The sequence below is a fragment of the Tenrec ecaudatus genome, chromosome 12 (assembly GCF_050624435.1).
Source record: "Tenrec ecaudatus isolate mTenEca1 chromosome 12, mTenEca1.hap1, whole genome shotgun sequence".
Classification (NCBI taxonomy): domain Eukaryota; kingdom Metazoa; phylum Chordata; class Mammalia; order Afrosoricida; family Tenrecidae; genus Tenrec; species Tenrec ecaudatus.
Window position 1 is genome coordinate 87,977,767 of NC_134541.1, and position 23,688 is coordinate 88,001,454.

The following is a 23,688-nucleotide window of genomic DNA, read 5'->3' on the forward strand; positions in this document are numbered from 1 at the left end:
ACATGTAACCCTGAAACTCACTCATTCCATTCAAACCATTTTCCTATCTCTCATCTGAATACTTTCTTGTGAGAGTGGCAAGACCCGAGAGAGGAGGGGACTGAATCTTACAGTCCTTTTAGTCGTATCTGGTACTATAACTTGGATGCTCCTGTGTCATCAACAGACAACAATGAGTTCCACTTCGCTCAGGAATGCATCTGCTCTTTGATAGTCTTTCTTTTCCTCTCATCTCATTTTTTTTCCCATTTCAAGACTATGAGGTGCAATTGTGGGAATCCAGAAGCAGGGGCATGTTCACAGACCGAAAATATACCCATATAAATTTCCAGCCTTCACCAACTCTAAAGAATAAAGAGGTATTTCTTCCCTCTACCCGGAGGTTCACCAGAGTTGCCAGGGATCAAAGCCCATTATACACAGGAGCCTCACAGGGAACTCCTTTGGGATGATGGTATAACTCAGCCAGCTGATTCTGTTTTTGTTCTGACCCACCATATATTTAAGATCTTGTCCCCCCAATGCTGGAGCTCTCTCCTTTAGGCTGTCTCTTTAAGCACGTGAAGAGACAAACTGGTCAGAAGTCATCAAGAAAAAATGGAGACTATATCTCAAGTTACTTACAGACATCACACCTCTCTCTCTTACTTCAGAAAGCCTTTCCACCAGTTTTAGAGAAAATACAACCAAAACAGTTTATTTTGTGCATCTTATGAGAATGTTCTGATTCTCAAATGACCATCTTTACTGGATAATTTTTTTTAACTCTTAGAAGTCATGTAAGAAACACAAGGGGTGTTTTCATTCCAGCAGATGGCTGCCATTCCAGTTTCCGTACTCTTCTGTAATGTAGCAGTCAGCCAGAGCTAACAACACCAGCCTTTTTCACTGGCAAGAGGTGAGCGCCCACCCTGAAGGTATGCAGGATTGTCTTGGGAACTTGGTAAAAAAATATTGGAGGCACAGAAAGAAAGGGTTTTCCCATTAATATAGACATAAGGCCTAACCCGAGAAAGGTCCGGGAGGTATGGGTTAAAATATGTTGTTATTAGGTGCTATAGAGTCAGTTCTGACACATAGCTACACAACAGAACAAAACACTGGATGGTCCTGCACCATCCTCACAATCATTCACATGCCTAAGCCCGTCGGTATAGTCATTGTGTCAATCCATCTCTTTGAGAGCTTTCCACTTTCTCACTTCCCCTCCACTTTACCAAACATGATGTCCATCTCCAGGGACTGGTCTCTCCTGACAACATGCCCAAAGTATGTAAGATGAAGTCTTGCCATCCTGCCTGTAAGCAGCCCTCTGGCCTTACTTCCTCTATTACAGATGTTTGTACTTTTCTCAGTCCATGGTACTTTCAATATTCCTCTTCAGCACCACTTCTCCTCTTTTCCTTATTCAATGTTCAACTTTCACATGCATATGATGCAATGGAGAATATCATGGCTTTGCTCAGGTGAACCTTAGTCTTCAAAGTAATATTCTTGTCCTTTAATACTCTAAAGAGGTCTTGTGCATCAGATTTACCTAATACATCTTCTGATCTCTTGACTACTGCTTCCACGAACATTGATTATGCATACAAGCAAGACAAAATCTTGACAACTCCAGCCTTTTCTCCATTTATCATGTTGTTATCAAGTGGTCCAGTTGTAAGGGTTCTATTGAGTCACTTTTCTGTGGAAGGGGCACAGATATGGATCTCTTCCAGTTAGTTGTCCAAGTAGCTGTCTTCCAAATTTTCTGGAATTTGACTGAGTGCTTTCAGTGCTTCTTCAGCTTTCTGAAGCACTCCAATAGGCATTCCTCACTCCAGTAATTGATGAGTTACTAAGTAAGGCAAGGTAATTCTGGGAACTCAAGCTAGATGTTACAGTAAGATTAGTTAATTCTTGAAACCAAGGTTTGAGGGAAAACACCCACTCTGAACAAGATTTAGCATGAGCAGAGGAGCAGGGGATGGCCAACCACTTCCCATGATCCCTTGGGAAAACAAAATTCAATATCTTCAGACAAACCTCGTGCATGGATGACTTATTAAAAACTCTTGAGAAAAAAACCCTTGGTATGCAGATGAAACCTCGAAAATGAGGCGGACCTGTAACCTTTACTTTGGATTACAACTCAATTTAAAGAAAATAAAAATCCTCACAATTGGACCAATAAGTAACATCATGATAAAAGGATAAATGATTGAGGTTATCAAGAATTTTATCTTGTTTGGATCTAAAATAAATACTCATGGAAGCAGCAGTCAAGAGATCAAGTGACACATTGCATTGGGTAAATCTGCAAAAGGCACATATTTAAGAGCAAGGATGTTACTTTGAGGACTAAGGTGCACCTGATGCCCCCAAACCCCTAAAGCAAAAACATCTGAATTGACTGCCATCAAGTCAATATGAACTCACAGCTACCCTGTAGGATGGAGTAGACCTGCCTCTGAATTTCTGAAACTAACAGGTTAAGGGAGTAGAATGCCCTGTCTTTTTTCCTAAGGAGCCACTGGTGGTTTCAAACGACTAACTTTGCAGATCATGGTATTTTCAATAGCCTTATATGTATATGAAGGCTGAGTATTGAATAAAGAAGACCGAAGAATAATAGATGTTATTTTAATTACAAAAGTACCATGGACTGACAAAAGAACAAATACGTCTGTCTCAGAAGAGGTACAGCCAGAATATTTCTTACAATGGAGGATGGCGAGACTGAGTCTCACATACTTTGGACATGTTGTCAAGAGAGAACATTTCCTGGAAAGGGACATCATGTAGAGTGAGAGAGAAAAAGAGAAAAGCCCTTCAGGAGATGGATGGGCAACGTGGTTACAACAATGGGCTCAACCAGAACAGTTCTGAGGACGGTGCAGGACTGGGCGGTGTTTTCCTCATTGTACATAGACTTGCTGTGAGTCAGAATTGATAACAATAACAAGAGGAGGAAAGGAAAGCCCCAGAGAAAGAGAGACACAAGAGAAAAGGCAGACTCAGTGAATAGAAGGCCCTCGGCGACAGTGCCCGCAAGATTTACAAAAAGAACACTCCCAATGGAAACTCATTCCTAATGTGGGAAGCCCAGACTCTGAAATTTTAAGACACAGGTTGAGCACTTTATGTAAAACCCATTGCTATTAGGCTCGAGAATCCTACCTCTTTCCCTAACAGAAGGCAGTCCCCATCTGGCCACAGGCCAGAGAAGAACTGAAAGAAATTAGTGGCACCTTTTACAGTTCTAACCGTTACTTTGCATCATGCCTACAATAGCTAGATCTTTTATTGTAGCCCTACCATCTGCAGTTAATCTCCATTTCATGTTGGATCTGTTTTGAGGCTCTGAATTGTTCTTGGGAAGCATGGTCAGTCCCCTGGTAGTTTTGAGTCCAAATAGAAGGAACCCAAACCCCACTGGATATAGGGACCTATATGTGTCCATAACATGTGTATTAGAGCATAAGTTCTGAACACCCATATGCACGGCTAAGGATGTCAGTGACAGCCCCAAACTCATTGTTTGGTCCTCAAGTAGATTAAACCTCCATTGAATTTTTTCTGATCGTTAGGAAGCATGTAGAAAATCTTGTCCTCAAGCCCAAGTGCCTTGGGAAGTAGATTACTTCCACTCCTCTCCAACCAGGTGTGTCCTTAATGGAGTTCACCTAACTAGAGACACTGCAGGTGTCACTTAATCATGAGTCATGCCCTGTCAGTCTTGCTCTGACTGCTTTTGTCAGAGGGCCCTGAACCAATATTGTAAGTCATTCCATCTAACCGTATATATGCCCCAATTACAACCCTGTTTCTGCCCCTGTAGTCCCAACTCTAACTGTGATGTATTGATCTGTCATGAATTTCCTTTGTCCCAGGCTTTCTCGGATATCATGTTGGCCTTCTGATAATGACCTTCCTCCTCTGAAGATGTGTCTGTGTCTTTGTGTTGTCCTCATCCCAGGGGAGGGTTTTGTCAAGAGAGACTTTTGAGATTTGGCACACATTTATCCCTAATTGGCAATTCTAAGTGGAATAAGACAGAACCTTTATTCTCAGTAGCTCAAATGGGAAGGCCTGCATTGACACTGCTTTGTATGTCATACTTTGGAAAGATTTACATGACAATTCTACTCATAATATAACCCTGTTTCAGTCCTCTCGTACCTCCCCTGAACAGACATTGCACATACACACACCTCCCCCCATGTTTATGCTGTGTCCTTGTCCAGGCAGAACTCAAGGGTCAATTCAGCCATTACTTGGGGTGGCCACATCGTCAGTCCATAGCAGGATACTGTCTCCTCTCCCCGTGTTGGTAATCCCTTCCCGTTTGAAAACTGTCGATAATGGGAATCTGCTTTTCCTACCCTTTGCCTTCCTCTGTGCTAGAATCCCTTCTGTGTTTTCCCTTCTCTTTGAATTGTCACCATAGCATTCCCCCTTTAAGTGATACCATCCAAAGGCTTTTGGAAATTGAAGGTCAAAGATTATTCTCCTGCAGGGTTTCCTGCTGGACAGGGGTGTGGGGCTGATGTGGATAGCCGGCACCACTCTCATATCTATGTGGGTAAGGGTTTGTTGGAAAGGGTCTGTACAGAATTTGAGAAAAGCCCAAGTTGAAAGGTGTACTAGTGTTTGTTGGCTGGACAATCATTCATAGTTACACTGCTTCCAGCCTAGAGGAGACAAAGCAGACAAGGGCTCTGCAAACACATGGCCTAAAAATCGACAGGAGAAGAATAGAGACTAAATGGTTCCAGAAAGTGGAGTCACCAGGAATGCCATGAACAAACATCCAACCAGAAGCCCATCCAGGTGCAGCCGAAGCCTGTAGCTCTCTTGCTTGTTCCAGGAGTGGTGGATGTGCTATTTATTTGGTCAGTCTCATTTACCCAGAAACAGCATGGCACCAATTCTATCTCAGGCCACTGCCAGTATGTCTACACCTGGCTGATTCAAGAAAGCAACTGCCACTAGGGAGCAGGTCTGAACCAGCACTGTAAGAAAGATCAGCATACATTATCTCAAAAGAATAGGGATGGAAGTTATGGTGTTAGCAAAGATAGAGTGGGTGTGACATATTTCAGCATGCAATCCTGCAGTTGGTTGGTAAACACTAATACACAGAGCTTTCAGGACAAAATATTGGGGAGATAGACATCCTAACATATTGTAAGTATATGGCTGAGAAGGTCCTATGTATTCCACCTCACCCAGAAATATATTACCAAAAGTGTTAGTTTCTGATCACATATAAATAAAACATTAAAGTTTTTGCTTTAAACATTTTATTTTGAATTTTATAGTTACTTATAGCTATTTTAAGCTTGAATGTAAAATACTTGCATGTCCTTAGTATTTATATGAATTAATTTTAATTTATTAAATACTTATCTATACCATTTTTCATAGAAAAATATTTTGCAAAAGCTCTATATGTATCAATAGAATATTGGTTTTTTTTCTAATAGTGAATCTAAATTGACTCAAATCTTCCGTTTTCTTGAAATTGTTTGACCATCCTTTGGAAGAATATTAATCAAGTAATTCAGGGAATAAAAGCTCAATTGCCTGGGCAACAGAAGACTCACAACAAGCAGTAAACAAACAAACAAAAATGCATTGGTGAGAATGGAGAGGGGGTGTAGCAGAGACCCAAAGCCCATCAATGGAGAATGGAACATCCCCTCACAGAGAAGGAGGTGAGTCAATCAGGGTGCAATAGAGCAAAAATGGGTCACGCAATATACCTCTGATTCCTTGAGGCCTCCTTACACCCTGCTATCATGACCTCAGTGCCGCCTCCCAATCTAGACTAGACGGCAGCATGTACATAGGTACAGGCAAGAGATAAAACTCGCTCACATGGAACCCATGAACAGGAATGGGAATAGAGATACTAAAAGAGTAGGAGGATGTGGGGGAGAGGTGAGGAGGGAGGGGGGCCCGATTGCAATGAATGCCACATAACCACACACTCCCAGCCCGGGGTAATAACAACAGAAACCAGTGGGGAAGGGAGGCAGCAGTTGGTGTGAGATTTGAAAATAATTAACGGTCTACAATCTATCAAGGGGCCAGGAAGTTTGGCGGAGTGGAGGAGGGAGGGAAAAAAGAGGAGTTGATCTCAAGAGCTCAATGGAAAGTAAATGTCTAGAAAAGAATATATGTATGAATATGTCAGATACAATTGATGTATGGATTATAGCAAGAATTGTAAGAGCCCCCAATAAGAAGATTATTTTTTTAAAAAAGGGGGGATGAACAATCTGGAGGAGAAAACAATGGGATTGACAGCTCCGGGGGACATGGGAGAAGGGGAGGTGGGAGGAATGGTAGTGGTGTTAACAATCCCAGGGACAAGAGAAAACAAGTGATCCAAATCGGGGGTGAGGAGGGTGTAGGAGGCCTGGTAGGGCATGACCAAGGGTAATGTAATCGAGAGGAATTACTGAAGGCTGAACATGATAGTGGGATAAGAGGAAAGTAAAAGGAAATAGAGGAAAGAGCTAGGAGGTAAAGGGCATTTATAGAGGTCTAAATACAGTCATGTGCATATGTAAATATATTTATATATGAGGATGTGGAAATAGATCTATGTGCATATATGTATAGATATAGTATTAAGGTAGCTGATGGATACTGGGCCTTCCTCAATGCAAGAATACTTTGTTCTATTAAACTGGCATTCCTTGATGCTCACCTTTCCGACACAATCGCTGAAGACAAAGTGAGTGCATAAGCAAATGTGGTGAAGAAAGCTGATGGTACCTGCTTATCAAAAGATATAGCATCTGGGGTCCTAAAGGCTTGAAGATAAACAAGCAGCCATTTGGCTCAAAAAAGTCCACATGAAACACAGAAGCAACAAAGTCCACATGGACAAAGCACACCGGACTGCATGCTCACAAGGTGCCAAAGGGATCAGTTATCAGGCATCAAAGAAGAAAAAATCAAAACATTCTGTGCTCACCTCCCTGATATGATCACTGAAGACAAATGGGTGCATAAGCAATTGTGGTGAAGAAAGCTGATGGTGCCCGACTATCAAAAGATGTAGCATATGAGGTTTTAAAGACTTGAAGGTAAACAAGCGAACATCTAGCTCAGAAGCAACAAATCCCACAGGGAGGAAGCACACCAGCCTGTACGATCACACCAGCCTGTCAAAGAGATGAGGTATCATGCATCATCAGAACAAAAAATCATATCATTGTGAATGAGGGGGGGGGGAGTGTAGAGTGGAGATCCAAAGCCCATTTGTAGGCCACTGGACATCGTCTTACAGAAGGGTATTGGGGAGGAGACAGCCAGTCAGGGTGCGATGTAGCCATGATGAAACATACAACTTGCCTCTAGTTCCTAAATGCTTCCTCCCTCGGCTACCCCTCACCCCCAACTATCATGATCCCAGTTCTACCTTACAAATCTGGCTAGACCAGAGAATGTACACTGGTACAGAGAGGAACTGGAAACACAGGGAATCCAGGGCGGATGATCCCTTCAGGACCAGTGGTGAGAGTGGCAATACTGGGAAGGTGGAGGGAGGTGGGATAGAAAGGTGGAACTGATTACAAGGATCTACATATAACCTCCTCCTGGGGGACAGAAAACAGAAAAGTGGGTGAAGGGAGACATCGGACAGTGCAAGATATGACAAAATAATAATTTATAAATTATCAAGGGTTCATGACAGGGGGAGGACTAGGGAGGGGGCGAAATGAGGAGCTGATACCAGGGACTTTAAGTGGAGAGCAAATGTTCTGAGAATGATGAGGGCAACGAATGTACAAATGTGCTTGACACAATTGATATATGTATGGATTGTGATAAGAATTGTATGATCCCTAATAAAATGATTGGGGGAAAAAAGCTCAGTTGCCTTCCATTTGGACTCATAGGGACCCCGCGCTTGGCGGAGTGGAATTCGGTGGCTGAGTTTTCTTGTAATGCTGATTTCAGCAGTCGGAACAAGAGGACTCCTGGGATAAGTTAAAAAAAAAATAGGCACTGCTGTTGAGATGATTCCACTTCGCAGTGGTGCTATCTCACTCACTCATGTCAGTGAGTGCCACCAAGTGAAAGCCCAGTCAGAGCGACCCCCTATGGGCTTCCAAGACTGTCACTGTTTACTACAGTAGAAAGCCTAGTCTTTCTCCCTCAGAGCTGCTGGTTCTTTCGAACTGCCAACCATGAGGATTGCAGCCCAAAGTAAGACTGCTCCTTTGGCGTTTTTGAGATCATAAGTCTTTACAAAAGCAGACAGCCACATCTTTCTCCTTCAAGCAGCTTTTGGGTTTAACCCCTCTCAGCATGTCTCCCTGCTGGCCTGGCAGTGATCAGTCCAACATGTGATCGGCTGTGCCACCCGGGCCTGTTAACTGAATAATAGTGTTGTCAGGGTCCATCCAGTTGGTTCTGACTCATAGAAATCCTATGGACAACAGCACCCCCACCCTGCCTGGTCCTGTGCCATCCTCACACTATTTATATTTGGATCCATCGTTGTAGCCACTTCGCAAATCTATTTCACGGAGGGACTTCCTAATTTTCCCTGGGTACCAAGTTCTTTTCCATAGACCAGTCTCTTCTTATGATGTGGCCAAAGTAATGGGACAAGTTTTGACATCCTTTCTTACAAGGATCATCTTGGCTGTACATCCAAGATAGATTTGGTACTTACAGTACTCTCCACCAGAACCATCATCCAAATGCCTCAATTCTTTTGCAGTCTTCCTTATTTATTGTCCGACTTTCACATGCATGCAAGATTATTGAGAACACTATAACTCACTCACTGCCACCAGTGAATTGCAATTCATAGCAACCCTGTATGACAGGGTAATACTGCCCCACGGGTTTCCAAGACTGTAACTTGTCACAGTAGAAAGCCCTGTCTTTCTCCCAAGGTGCAGCTGCTGGTTTCCAACTGCTGACTTTGAGGAATGAAGCCCAATGCTTAACCACCAGGGCCTCTGTCTGAAAATGCTGTCTTCCAGCTTCAGTTCCGAGCATGAGATGCCCAGAGGCCCTGGGTAGCAGTAAGAGTGTAAACTCAACTTGAAGTTCTGCCAGTGAAGTTCTCTTTGTGAACAGACTTCTCCTGAGGTAGAGGGCCTTAGAAAGTGGATTACTTCCACGCCCTGCTTGCCAGCCCAGGAAGAGAGAGGCAGTCTCTCTAAGGAACTCGCCTGTGTGTGTCCTTGATGGAGGTCACCATACTAAGGCCACATAGTTAGGACTCATGCCCTGACTGCCTTGGTTGGAGAGCCCTGCATCAATCCAATATAATATCTGTGTTCCAATGATGCCACTTCTGTCATGCGACGTATTGATCTGCCATCAGTCATGCTTTTGTGACAGTTTTCTTTGTCCTCCCATGTCATTTTTAAATCCCTGAAGCTCAGCAAACCCTGGATGCCATTTTAGCCTTGTGCTGATGGTCTTTCTCATTCAGATGATGTACTTTTGCCCATGTCTTTTCTTTTGCTGATTGAAGACTTAATAAATATTCTTCTTAAATTATATGTAAGATTTGAGGTTTCTTCTGTGTCCTAAAACAATACTATCACTTGGGTTTGGTGTACCTTAGTGCTTAACGTGACATCCTTTCCCTTCAACATGTAAAGTGCTTTTTGCAGCAGATTCTCCCAATGCAACACATTGATTGATTTCTTGATTTTTGTTTCCATGAACTCAATATCATCATCCAAAACAAGACCAGGGACCAGTTATGGAACAGATAATAAACACATATGTACAAGGGGGTAGTCCTCCTAAAAAGAACGGAGTTTTTTACAAAACAACTTTGTCACCTTCAAAGTACTCTCCATTACACTGAACACATTTGTCAAATCTGTGCTCCATTCTTGGAAACATTTTTCAGACTCATCTGTTTGGATGGCTGACAGCATCTCCCTAGTTTTCTTCTTCACCTCTTCTGTGTTGTCAAATCTCTTTCCTGTCATGTCCCTCTTCACTTATGGAAACAAAAAGCACTCACATGAAGTGAAGCCAGGGGAGGAAGGTGCGTGGGGCATATGCTATTTTTTTTTTTGCCCAAAATGGGCACACTGAGATGACTGCATGAGCTGGTGCATGGTCATGGCAGCAAAACTAGTCCCCCATCTGCCACAAATCAGGTTTTTTTTTGAGGGGGGGGGTGCCTCACGCTGTTATGCAATCTTTATTTTTGGTCACACACTGTTATGCAAGCTTTTTAGAACCTCTAAATAGAAAGTTTGATTAACCATATGACCTGATGGAACAAACTCCAACTACACTATGAATCAACATTTTTGTCCATTTTTGGAAGTTGACGCATGTCCAGAATGAGGTATATCAATCGACATTTCCCCTTTTTTTGAAATGAGAGAACCACTCCTATACTTGAGTTGTAAACTGTGTTCAACATCACAATTTCTGCAGCATTTTTACCAAGCAGGAAACAAACTTTCACAACTGCACACTGTTCTCTTAAATTGGCCATCACAAAAAAACAAGGTTTGATCAGAACAGCTCTTACAAAAAAATTCACTGTGACCAGAGAGAACCTTCCCAGGCTCTGGGTACACTAACTCAGAGCAAATTGCTGGATGCTTGCTAATGGGGAAAGTGCATACTATGAAAGTTCTACCCAGTGCAGTTTTTCCCGTTTTGGGGGGGTTGGGGGGGTACCTCCTCATATATTCAGGTTGAGGTTGAAGACAAAACAAGCCCATGAGAACCAAAATACCACCTCAGTATACCACACTTGAATTTAGAGAACATCTTGAGAATGGAGTAACAGCTGTTGCTATTGCTTTCTCTCACTTTATCATTGCCAAATGTTTCCACCTTCATGAAGAATGTATGTACCTATTGCACTATTGCCTAGAATTTAAGGGATGGGTCTGAAGAAAGCCAAGGCCAGCAGCCAGAGTCCCTCCTCCATCTTGAGCCTTGGCATAGTCTGGATACTCCCTTGAGACCTGTACACACCCTTTGAGTATCTTACATAATCCTGAGCACTGAGCTGGCACCTCAACAAATTCTGGGAAAGCCAGGAGAGGCCTTGACCCTGATCAATCTTCCCGATAAACTCAGGAAGGTTGCAAGAGAGAGTTTGCCTTCAAGAAGGACAGATGGATTAACTAGTGTTCATATAAAAGGCTGGTGAACTGGGTCTAGGCTAATCTCAGAATAAAGACTTGTCAATAACGACCAATGAGCACTTTTAGCTTCTTTCCCATCCATGCCTGTGGGATGAACAAGCATCAGGATTGGAGGCAGGCTAATTACCAACCTATGAGATGCAAATGGCACAAGCTCGTTTTCTGAAATTAAAGAGGATTTGAAACACTTGATGAAATCAAGGATTGACGCCTTCCGTATGGATTACATTGCAATATAAAGAAGACCCAAGTCCTCACAACTAGACCAAAAGATAGCATCATGACAAATGGAGAAAAGGTTGAAGTTGTCGAGGATTTTATCTTTTTTTTTTTTCACTAAATCACTTTAATTTCTTGTAACAGAGGTAGAGACTGCTTTGCTCTCCAACAGAAGGAAGGCTAATAAGCATAAATTTTCACTTTGTGGACTTCCTTGTCCTCACATTCCCTCTGCTTGTTGTAGTAGTAGAACATGTTGTCCCTTCTCTGCAGTTTCTTCACATACCCCGTCTCGGGCCAGCGATCCACCATAGAAACTTGTTTCACTTGTTTGTATTCAATTTCATCCCGGTATCCTGCTTGTTGAAATCGGTACAGATTTTCTATCTCTTCTGACCATTTTTTGGCACGACTTATTGATTTTGGTTTTGCATCAGAACTAGCCATGGCTCCAGAGGCCTTTTTACCAGTTATTTTCTCTTCCCTTTCTTGGGGCTGGGGCACAATGGTTTCTTTTCTTTCCATTTTTTAACTGCTTGGAGACCCAAATTGCTGCAATCCATTTACTCAGGTCACTGTGATGCTTGGTCCTTTGTGGTCGTGATGTTGGTTGAGTGCCATGAAATCGGTCCTCTTTTTCACTTCCCCAGTGTGCAAGAAGAAGAGCGCTACCCCCTTATGGCAGCCACTGTGTGTCACTGGGAGATTTTCCTTGTTTTGTTGACCCTCTGCAAAGCAAGATGTCTTGTTCCAGCGGCTGCTCCCTCCAGGGGATCCCTGCTTGCTTTGTGGGCATGCATTATGCCTTGAGCTGCTTGCTGAAGGTACTCACTCGGATTTTATCTTTTTTGCATACACAATCAGTGCTCATAGAATCAGCAGGTAGGAGATCAAAAGAATTGTTGCATTGGGTAAATCTGCTGCATAAGATAATTTTGAAGTGTTTAAAAGCAAGGATGTTACTTTGAGGCTTAAGGTGTGACTGCTACAAGCCACAGATTTAAAAAATCATTTTATTGAGGGCTCTTACAGCTCTTATAACATTCCATACATCAATTGTATCAAGAATATTTGTACATATGTTGCCATCATCCTTTCCAAAATATTTTATACTTGAGCCCTTGACATAAACTCCTCTTTTTTCCCCATCCCTCTCCTATCCTCCCATCCTTGTGACTCCTTGATTAATTATACATTGTTATTATTATTTTATATTCTATTGTTTCCCTTCACCCACATTTCTGTTATTTGTTTCCTTTGGCAGGGTCTATATATCTAACCTTGTAATGGCTTCCCCTTTTCACCTTCTTCCCCCTCCCCAGCCATCCCCCTACCTTCATGATATTGCTACTCCCACTACTGTTCCTGAGGGGGTTGTTTGTCCTGAATTCCATGTGTCGAGAGCTCTTATCTGCACCGATGTGTGTTCCCCAGTCTAGCCAGATTTGTCAGGTAGAACTGGGTCATGGTAGTGGGGAAGGAGGCATTCAGGAACTAGAAGAATGATATATATGATTCATTGGTGCTGTACTGCACCTTGGTTGAATCATCCCTTCTTTATGACCCTTCTGTGGGGAGGTGGGGGGTATAAACTGTCTACAGATGGGCTCTGGGTCTCCACTCAAACCCCCTTGTTCAAACTGATATAGTTGTTTGTTGCTGATACCTGATTCCATGGACACCTCATGATCACACAGGTTGGTGTGCTTCTTCCATGTGGGCTTATTTGCTTGTCTACTAGATTGCTGCTTGTTTAACTTCAATCCTGTAAGACCCCAGACACTATATCTTTTGATAGCTGGGAACCATCACCACATTTGCTTATGCACCCATTTTGTCTTCAGCAATCACGTTGGGAAGATTAGTTAACTATGACTCATAGTGACCTATAGGACTGAGTAGAACTGCCCCTTTGGGTTCCAAGGGTGTAAATATTTAGATGAGGAGAAAGCCTCATCTTTCTCCCAAGGAGCAATTGGTGGGTTTGAAGTGCAGAATTGGTGGTAAACAGCTCAGTGGGAAACCCACCGTACCACCAGGGCTCCTGAGTCAAGATATGCTCTTGACTGGGCCGGATGTTCTTCAGACTGGGTCGGATATTTTCCTGAGGGCATACATGTTTCCCACGTCTCTCTCCCTCTTTAATGCATTGTGGGATACAGAACATTTCCCCCAAGTTGTCTCCCCCAAATATATGCCAGACAGCTGTTTGGGAATGACTACACTTGGAGGTCATCAGAAGTAGGTCATGGGTTATTCCCCCTGACAGCTATCAGCCATCTAGAGCAAGTAGTCACCACTGTTTATCCCACAACAAATAGGGCCCACTCCCTTCTGATAAGGATAGTAGTGTCAGGTAGTTTAGCCTAGGGATTGGGAAGTCCATTTACGCATGCCCAGGAGAGCCAGCACAGGACAAAGCTGGATTTTCCCGCCGGTGGGCATGGATGGGTGGTGGGCATGGATGGGCGTTAGGCCTGGAGCAGCCCACCTGGGCCAGGTGATTGCAATTCAGCCAATGGGACCGACCTGGGGTCGTTCACCACGCCTCCCCCAGGAATCCTTGAAAAGGCAGGAACCGAGAGGGAGAGTGGTCTTGGCTTGCCTTGTCTGGTCGTCTCCTTTTGGAGGAAACTTGGGAGAGAGATCTTTGCGTGACCCTGAGCAGTCTCTGCCAGGCCACAAGGTCAAAAGGAATCCTATGGGTGCCGCGTAATACCTGAAGCTTCTTTTTTTTTTTTTTCATCTTTCATTACTTTATTTCACAACTTGACACTTCAGAATCAAAAAGTACCTTCATTTTCCAGAGCTCAGAGGATAATATCTGCTCAGGAATGGAGTCAATACAGAGGGCGGGAAGTACTGATGCCAGCCTGGACACTGAAGTGTCAGAGCCCCAACCTGCCTGGCCTTCTACCATAGACAAGCATGTTTATTAATAATTATTAAAAATAGATTAAGAAATTATGACATAGTGACAGAAAGGCCGTGAGCAATATGACAAGGCATCCTTTCAAATGTAAGCACCCCAGGCATCAAACCTGTGGCCACCTCATTAATCCTTGTCAATAATTCCATAATCTAATTATAAAGGTTGAATAGCATACTGGCCACTTTAGTGTATATTTTCGCAATGTAACTCTCCAGGTGGGAGGGACGTTTCATCAGGAAACCTAATAGTGGTATCTGGCCGTGCCTGTGTCCCAACATGTTTATCATCTTCCATTTGCCCAAAGCTGTGGCATCATAGCTAGGGACAGTTCAACCCACAACTATCCAAGAAAGCATTCCTAGAAGGCTCTGCATTCAAGGGCAAGTCCACAGCATTCCAGGGAAGGATACTGTCCTAAAATTGGCAGGGAGTCTAAAAGAAATTGAACCTAAATTTTTCATCAGGGGTATCCAGGATGGCCTTGGTTCCCCTTGCTGGACGAGGTCTACAGATTCGTCGGCTCTTCCTTCTGGTAGCCTCACCTACAGGCTGCACTTGTGCTGAGTGGGCTGCAGCCCTGAGGGCCCGCAGGGCCTCCTGTCGCTCAGCTTCCATTTGGGCCCGGTAGTCCCCAAACAAGCTATGCATGAGCTGCCTCTTCCGTGGCAGGGGGGTCTTTTCACTGCGCAGGGCACAAACTGCCCCAGGGGCTCTCTCTTTCTGTTTGGGGCTGGGTTTCTAAGTCCTGAGTCCCAGCTTCAGCTGCTCTATGCACCAAGCCAGTTCCTGGACCAGCTGCTCGGCCTGAGCCTCGGCGCTTGCTGGGGCTTCTTCTGGGGCCTTTCCGCCTCCATTGGCCACATTCCGAGGTTTCTTCTTTTGCTTCTTAGAGGCTGCAGGGCTTTGGGAGTGCACAGGATGCCCGCTGGAGGCCGAGTCGCTCGCTGCACATGGGACACTCAGGACCCGGGCTGGCCGTGCTCGGTGAGCCAGGAAGCGGGCCCGGGAGCCAGGGTCTGTGGGGCACGTGAGGTGGGCCTGGGTCCACCGACGTTTCCCAAGCAGGGCGTTTCGGGCTGCCGTCCCAGCCGTGACCTCCTGAAGCTTCTTTTAACTCTCATTAAATACACTTGGATCACGAGCCAGGCTCTGGCGTGAATTCTTTCTCATTCGGAGCCAATGACCGAGGTTGGAATCTAGTCACGAGAGAGATCCCTTACAGTAGCTGTCTATTTCCTTGTAGGAGACCCCAGAGAGGTCAAACCTGCCCAAGGATGACCAAGGTTAGATCACCATCTTGAATCTAGGGTCCGCCCATCTTGTCACATGTATGCATGTATGTTCCTAGACCACCCCTTCTGATTACTGTATTACCTACAGTACAGCCCCTTCCTGTGACGTATGTCCTGACCTGTAATTAGGGGGCTTCCATGTCCCCAGAGAAGATAAAAAGCCTGGGCTAGCATTAAATCTCTCTCTCTCCCTCCACGTGGACCATCAGGCGGGGCAGAGGTGAGCATGCTACCTTATTTCAATACTTCTTTTCTATCTCTCATGCTCTCTATAACTCTACCATGATCTTTACTTAGTATCGCTGTACAATTGCGCCTACTGGACCCGTAATGATGTGTTGGGCCTGGCTTCCCCTGACACATGGCGCCCTTTACGTGGGTCTTGTAAGAAAAGAACTCTTTTAAGTTCTATCCCGTGTAACAATTGTACGGCCTCATCGGACAGTGAGGGTGAATCGGGACATTTTTTTTTTTAGTTTATTTTTTAAGTGTGTTTTTTAGTCCGAGTGAGATATGGGTCAGGCAAAGAGCAAAGATACAGAGTATGGTGTCACTCTTTGCCACCTCTTGAAGAAACAAAATGTAAAGGTAACAAATAAGAAAATGAAAGAGTTTCTTCAATCGGTAAAGAAATTTAAACCTTCTTTTACGCAGTCAGGAACCTTCGATATGGAGATCTGGGAAAAGATAGCCATTAACTTAAGAAAAGCTCACAGGGAAGGACAGAGCATACCCATGGAGACCTGGGATCTGTGGGTGCAGATTAAAGCAGTATTGGAGCCGCTGCAAGGTGAGAGAGCAAAAGATGAAGACCAGCAGAGTAGTGAGAAACCTCTAAGCTACGCAGACTTAAATCAGGTGAGAAGCAAGCAGAATGAGTTTCAGGCAGATGGAAAAATTTAGGTGTAGCTGAGAAAATGAAGTTTGAATCAGGAGATAGCAGAGTAGAACCATCTGCCCCACCAGAATACAGCTCAGAGAATTACAATACTACCAAGCAAGCCAGTGCTGGAGAAGAGATAAAATCCAAAGAACTGCAAACAGAGATTTAACCTAGCAAATGAGACTGGGAAAGTGAGAGGCAAAGCACCTTTGCTCACGGGTGGACTAAAGACAGGCAGCCAAAAGGCCGTGAATTATGCCAAGGTGATAGCGATTCACCAGGGACCTACCGAGTCTCCTGTAAGCTTCTTAGAGAGGCTAAAGGAAGCCCTAAAGAATCATACTGCTGTAGATATTGATTCCTATGAGGGGCAAGTCCTGCTCAAGGACAAATTCCTCACACAGGCTGCACAGGACATTCGCAAGAGAGTCCAAAAACTAGTGCAAAGGCCTGAAGGAGCCACCCTGGAGGAGATGGTTGCTTGTGGCAACACGGCTTTTTACAATAGGGAGCAGGAAAGCGAGGCTTGAGCCCGGGAGAAGGAGGAAAGGAAGGACATTAAGCATGCCCAATGATTGGCTGCACTCAATAGCAGACGCCCATCAAATGCCTACCAGGTTACCCAGACTTTTAAACCAGGTACCAAGTGCTACATTTGCCGGCGACCGGGTCATTGGGCTAGGAACTGTCCTGACCGGAACGAGCCTCCTCAGACGCCATGCGTCCATTGCGAGCAGACTGGCCACTGAGCTGGCCTCTGTCCTAAGGCCCAAAACCTGGAGGGGAGGCACCCACAGGCCAACGTGCAACTGGTGATGGCGGAGGACTGAAGGCGCCTGGTCCGGACAGTCCAGCAGCAAGAGGTAACGGTTACTAGTCTAAAACCTAGGGTGGGCATCGAACTTCCTTTTAATACTGGAGCCACTTCTGTCCTTATTTCCTTCCTTGGACCCCTGACACCCCGCACTCGCTCCATCCTGAAAGTGTCAGGAAAGCCTGTAGTTAAACATTTTATTGAATCTCTCAGATGTCTTTGGAATAACTTCTGTTTTTCTCATAGCTTCCTAGTGATACTTGAATGTCCAGCTCCTCTCATAGACCGAGACCTGCTGTCCAAGCTGCACACCTGCAGTTATCGGGCCTGATCCAGGTCCCTCTACAGCTTCCAGTTGTTCCTCACAGTGTAGGAGCCTCAGATTCCCCCACAGGAAGCGTGGGAGCAGACGAATACTCCTGTGAGCCAATGGACAGTCTGAGGATGATAGTTCATCGCTACCCCAGGACAGGTAAGTCTACCTCAACCCCCTCACTGCCTTTAGGCCAGTGAATACCTTTCCTCTGTTCCTGTGTTTACAATGACCAAACTCTGTGACACTAACCTAACTTCAAGAGCACTGCCACCTTACAATCTTACCCATGTCTCACTTAATCTGTCCACCTTTTGTTTGTTTGTTTTCCAGTTCTCAGGTTACAAAGGCCTATAAACCAAGTGTGCCAGCTCCAGGACCACTGCCTGCCTCCTAAACCCACCTCGACCTTATTTATCTATCCTGGGCTCTTAATGGACAACCCCTTCTAACAGAGTAGGAAGGGTATGGATCCAAAACCCCACTATGCCCCTTTGTCAGCAGGAAGTAGCTAGAGAAGTCGTCGTCCAGTACCCCAAAGATTTGGGTCCATATCTCTTCAGGGGGGAATGTTAGGCAGCTTAGCCTAGGGAATTGGGAAGTCCATTTACGCATGCCCAGGAGAGCCAGCATAGGAAAGCTGGATTTTCCCGCCAGTGGGCTTGGATGGGTGTTACACCTGGAGCAGCCCACCTGGGCCAGGTGATTGCAATTCAGCCAATGGGATCGGCCTAGGGTCATTCACCATACCTCCCCCGGGAACCCTTGAAAAGGGAGGGACCAGAAGGGAGAGTGGCTGGGCTTGTCTGGTCGTCTTCATGGGAGGAGAGAGATCCTTGCGTGACCTGGGGCAGTCTCTGCCAGGCCGCATGGTCAAAGGAATCCTATGGGTGCTGCGTAAAACCTGAAACTTCTTTTAACTCTCATTAAATTCACTTGGATCACGAGCCCGGCTTTGGCGTGAATTCTTTCTCGCGTGGAGCCAAGGACCGAGGTTGGAATCTAGCCAGAGAGAGAGACCTAACACTACCTTGAAATGTGTCTGACTCCATTTATTTCAATACTTCTTTTGTATCTCTCATCCTCTCTATAACTCTACTATGATCTTTACTTATTATCGCTGTACAATTGCGCCTACCAGACCCGTAATGATGTGTTAGGGGCTGGCTTCCCGTGACAATGCATATATTAAGTAACAGTAGCTTTCTTGACATCTGTAACTGTGTGGTAACTGTTCCCTGGGACACTACACAACAACTCTTCACATTCATGGTTTTGTCTGCAAGTTGCAAGCACATGCTGCTTTCATTGCTGCTGGTGGTCTTAGAGTCATTGATTTGGTAAAATTTCTGATGTTTTAGCTACAAAATTATGGTGATTAGTATTTTTGAACTTATATTAACAGCTTTTTTTTTTCAGAATTGTTATCGGAATTATGTTCTTGTCCTTACAAAGATAAAGATTTGCTTTGGTTGATATTGAGGCAATACTGGAAAATTTTATTAGGCCCTCCTAGATGAAGGAAGCAGCATACAATGCATACAATCAACAGAAGGCTTCTTTACATGGGCATAAAATACCAAGTGTCCATGAGCTTCTAAGAACTTCAGCCTAAGCATGTTCTGCTTCCACTTGATGATGATTAGATACCAAGAGGCTCTGGGGAATGTCGTCTTGAGGGTTATATGTCATGATTCCAAGGGTCTAAGGCAAGATCCATGATCCTGGGAAAGATACAGCCTGAGAACCCCTAAAGAGCAATTGCAATATTATTGTATTCCACAGGGTTGCTATGAATAGGAATTAACTTGATGGTAGTGTGTAGGAGGCATCCGCTGATCAAGGCGTTTACTGATGGATGGCTAATTCCTGGTGCCTCTGTGTCTCTGCAGACAAAAACATTGCAAAATGACTATTATTTGTGACTTTGCTGCTAAAAACATTGAGAGATAACTCAGTTATTTAAGATTTCTTTGAGGCTCTCTTGAATCTTGCATATCCGTGTGATTGTCTTTGAACCAAGTGCTTTTATTATTCTAAGGTTAAGAAACTGTGACTAGTTAAGTAACATTTGCATAGATAAGAGTTTAGGAATGTTTAAGTTCTTTGATGTTTGTTTTGTAACCAATTCCCTTGTGTAAGAAGAATATAAAAACCAAGCTTCAAATATACTCAGCACTTCAGTCCATCAGATTGAAGTCCTCCTGATCCCATGCTTTGTATGTATCTCTTTATTTTCCTTTCATCCGTATGCCTCATTTCAAACCCAACTTGATGCGGGATAGCTGGTCTAATCCTCGCAGTAGTGTGTTTGTTTCTTTATTTGTTTGCTTGTATTTTTAAGCAAATCAGATCAGGTGTATAAGGTTCTTTTTTTAAAAAATAAAAATGTCTTCTTTAATCAAGGGCTTTTTTTTTTAAACACGGAACAGATTTCTTGAATAAAATGGAAAGTTTCCAATACATCAAAATATACACCAGCAGTCGCCATACACACGGTACTAAACAGGGAAAATGCAAAATAGAAAAACGAACACCAACAATGGCAACTTTACACAATGCCTGTAAACTGAGCCCTGTGATCTTCTCTTCTCAGGTGCTTTCTCTGCCTGCCAGGGGTGCTCTGCTGGACACAGCCCACCATGGCTGCTGGGGACAAGGGCAGCTGAGACCGGGGCCCACAGAGCACAGCTGGCAGGGCGGCGTGGCTCTGCACACGCGGCAAAGCACGCACCGGCACATTCAAACAATGCAGGGAACATCCTTTAAATATCAGAATGAGAAACGTCAGAGAAGGCAACATTATTAGAAAGATGTTAGCAAGAAAGGAAGGCTGGAACAGCTTGAGGCTGCAAAGTGGCTCGCTAGCTTCATTTCTTTGGCTTCTTGGGCAGCGGCCGCCGGAACAGCAAGATGTGAGGTTCTGGTTCATGGATCATATAATGGACCCATCCCTGACTCTGCTGGACGCCAAGATTCCTTCATTCAGATTCAGACATCAAATGGGTTTTCGGGACATGACGTGCCTGTACTCGAATTCCTCGTCGTCGTATTTGTCCGAATAGTAAATTTGCTTGTGCGACATGCTCGTTCTGAGGGACTTCGGACCCTCGCCGCCAGCCTCCAAACAACTCCCAGCAGCTGTGTATAAGGTTCTTATTGAGCTAATATTGTAATTCACCGTGGAAAGATTTTAAAAGATAATTTTGTTGATAATATTCATGTAATGTAAAAATATTATATTCAAACAAACTGAAACGATATTTATCACATATTCTATTACTAAAATTAATCATTAGCACCATTACAGACTCTCTGTGGTCTAGAACAGGTGGAAGTCTGTGGTGAGTCAAGGTGACACCATGATCACACTTCCTGACACCAACTTTAGTGACACCACAGGTGGAGTCAAGCAGCAAGGTGAAAAGGCAGATTCCGAAACGTGTGTTTCAGAGAGGTTTCAGAATACTTCACTCTTAGGAAATAGTCCATTTTGGCACAGCCTGATGACACCAGACCAAGGACTTTCCCAAGAGATTATTGGGAAAGAAAGGTCTTTTCTTCCAGCAACAAGGAAGAATTAGAAGTAGGACACAAAGCATTTTCTCGGGCCTAACCAAGACTAAACATTACTGAAAAGTACATTTCTAGTTTAAATATTATGTTGCTGAAAGTAAGAAAGTCTTGAAGCACTTGCTGATGTTGATCAAGGATTGCAGCCTTCAGTCTGGATTACAGCTCAATGTAACAAAAACCCAAACCAAGCTCACTGCTGCCAAGTCAATGCTGACTCACAGTGACCCTTGTAGGCTTTTCCCTCAGAACAGCTGGTGGTTCTGAACAGCCAAATATGAGGATTTCAGCAAAATGTATGACCACTGCACCACCAGGAAAGGAAAGAAAGAAAGGAAGAGGAAAGGAAAGGAAACACCTCCAAACAAACAAAAACCTTTGACAACTGGAACAAGAGATAACATGATAAATGGAGAAAAAGTTGAAGTTGTCAAGGATTTCATCTTACTTGGATCCACTATCAATGCTCATGGATGCTGAGTTAGTTAGTTTATTGTGTTAACCTGGATGATAAACACATGTGGTGTTAATTGAAAGGTGGAGGGATAAATGGCTCAGGGAGCCTCACATGAAAAATTGGAGTTGGAGTAAAAAAAAAAGAAAAATTGGAGTAATGAACCAAATTAGATAATGGTGTGCCTTAGAGTTTGTTTCTGAAGTGTTTTAGATAAGGGAGCTTTCCATGTGGGAGACTGTGTACAGAAATAACCTGAGGTGGAGGGGTGACCATAGGACTTTGTTTCTCATTTGCTTCCAGATGATGTTTTCCCATAGGATCTTTCATTTGCTTTTTATTTCTTCTCCCGCATATGCTCATTAGTTCATGATACTTTTTGAGCTGCTTCTCTGTGGTGTGGTGTCTCCATCTCTTCTTGGCAGGTCAGCAAAAAATGGATTCATGAGAATTATCTAGGCAAGGACGATTTATGTGGGTAATAAGATAGTAGAGGGGTTGGTGAGACTATCGAGAGCCCCATGAACTATCCAAAGAGTCAACACATCTGTCTTGGAAGTGCAGCCCTAATTCTCTTTAGAAGCAAGGATGGTGAGATTTGTGTCTCCTGTTTTTGAGATATATTTTCAGGAGAGACCAGTCCCTGGAAAAGGACGTCATGCTTGCTCATGCAGAGGAGCAGTGAAAAAGAGGAAGGCCTGTGAGAAACAAAGATTTCTCCCAAGTTGTCTCCCCTAAGTATATCCCAAACTTAGCTGCTTGCTACATGTGGCAAATGCTTGGAGGTCAACAGAAGTTGGTCAGGGGTTATACTCCCTAAGGGTTATTAGCCACCCAGAGCAAGCAGACACCACTGTTTTTCCCACAAGTAGGGCCCACTCCCTATGATGTGGATGCCTATTGTACTCCCCCTTCCTATGATGTGCGGTTACCTGTAATCACATCCCCCTATGTAGTGATAAGCCTTGGTTAGCAATAAAATTCCACCCCTGCTCTCACTCTCCGGCTTTCTCCACGTGGACCACCGAGCGGGGCTAAAGTGGTGAGCATGCTACTATGAAGTGTGTCTGCTTCCATTATTTCTATCTCTCATGCTCTCTATGACTGTACTATAATCTTTACTTATTATCGCCGTACAATTGCACCTACTGGACCCATGATGATTTGCTGGGGGGCTCTGTTCCCCCACAAAGGCCCTTGACGAGATGGATTGGTACAGTGACTGCCACAATGACTCAAATATAAGAACAATGTGAGGATGGCACGGATTGCGCAGTGTTTCTTTTGTGCATAGCATCTCTAGGAATCAGAATCAACTGGATAGCACCTAACCACAGCAACATTAGGGATGTTAACAAGATCAGTAAACAGTAAGGATACAGTCGTTGGTACATAGCAACACCTGTTGTCATTCAACATCTAAGTTTCTCTCTGGTGCTCAGCCTGTCAGCTGCATGGTCCCTCGGACTCTGCCTCCATGGACCAAAAAGCCTATTTATTAATGTGTCTCACAGTCCCATAGTCCCAGCACTGTTCTTCTGTTCTGTGCCTGGTTCCCTTGCCTTGGCCTCTGGTCTCAGCCTGTCTCCTTTGCTCTGTCCTACAGTCTCTAAGCAAGGTCTGGGGCCCCTGGTCTTTACCTCCCCGACTTTAGAATGAGATCTCATATGTGCTGTGCTGATGGTCCTGAGATTTCTCTTTCTGCCCCCAAATAGGGTTCATCCTGATAGCCAGGGGAGTGGTCCCTAAAACTAACCAATCCCCTTGATTAGTGTTACATGTGCCCTATTTGTACAACCCCTCCCCTCCAATCATTGCCACCATGACTGCCAGGTTATTGGTGTTTATTATATTTGCATAGTGGAGATGGTGTTCCTGTGTAACACATCACTTCACCTTGGTGACTTCATAGGACCCCTGGTGTTGCAATGGCTAATAACCTAGCTGCTAACTGCAAGGTTGGTGGCTTGAAGCCACTGGTGGTTCTACAGGAGAAAGATTTGGCAATCTTTTCTCTTTCTTTTTGTCCATTAACATTTTTAAGTAAATAATTTT

General features: G+C 44.2%; 3 pseudogenes; all 3 read right to left on the minus strand.

Annotated features, from left to right (window-relative positions):
* Positions 1 to 11,541: 11,541 nt before the first annotated feature.
* On the minus strand, positions 11,542 to 12,005 carry LOC142422573 (meiosis expressed gene 1 protein homolog pseudogene; annotated as a pseudogene).
* A 2,592-nt stretch (positions 12,006 to 14,597) lies between these two features.
* Positions 14,598 to 17,199, minus strand: LOC142422745 (UPF0488 protein C8orf33 homolog pseudogene; annotated as a pseudogene).
* Positions 17,200 to 20,406: 3,207 nt separating this feature from the next.
* Positions 20,407 to 20,715, minus strand: LOC142422574 (cyclin-dependent kinases regulatory subunit 1 pseudogene; annotated as a pseudogene).
* Positions 20,716 to 23,688: the final 2,973 nt, after the last annotated feature.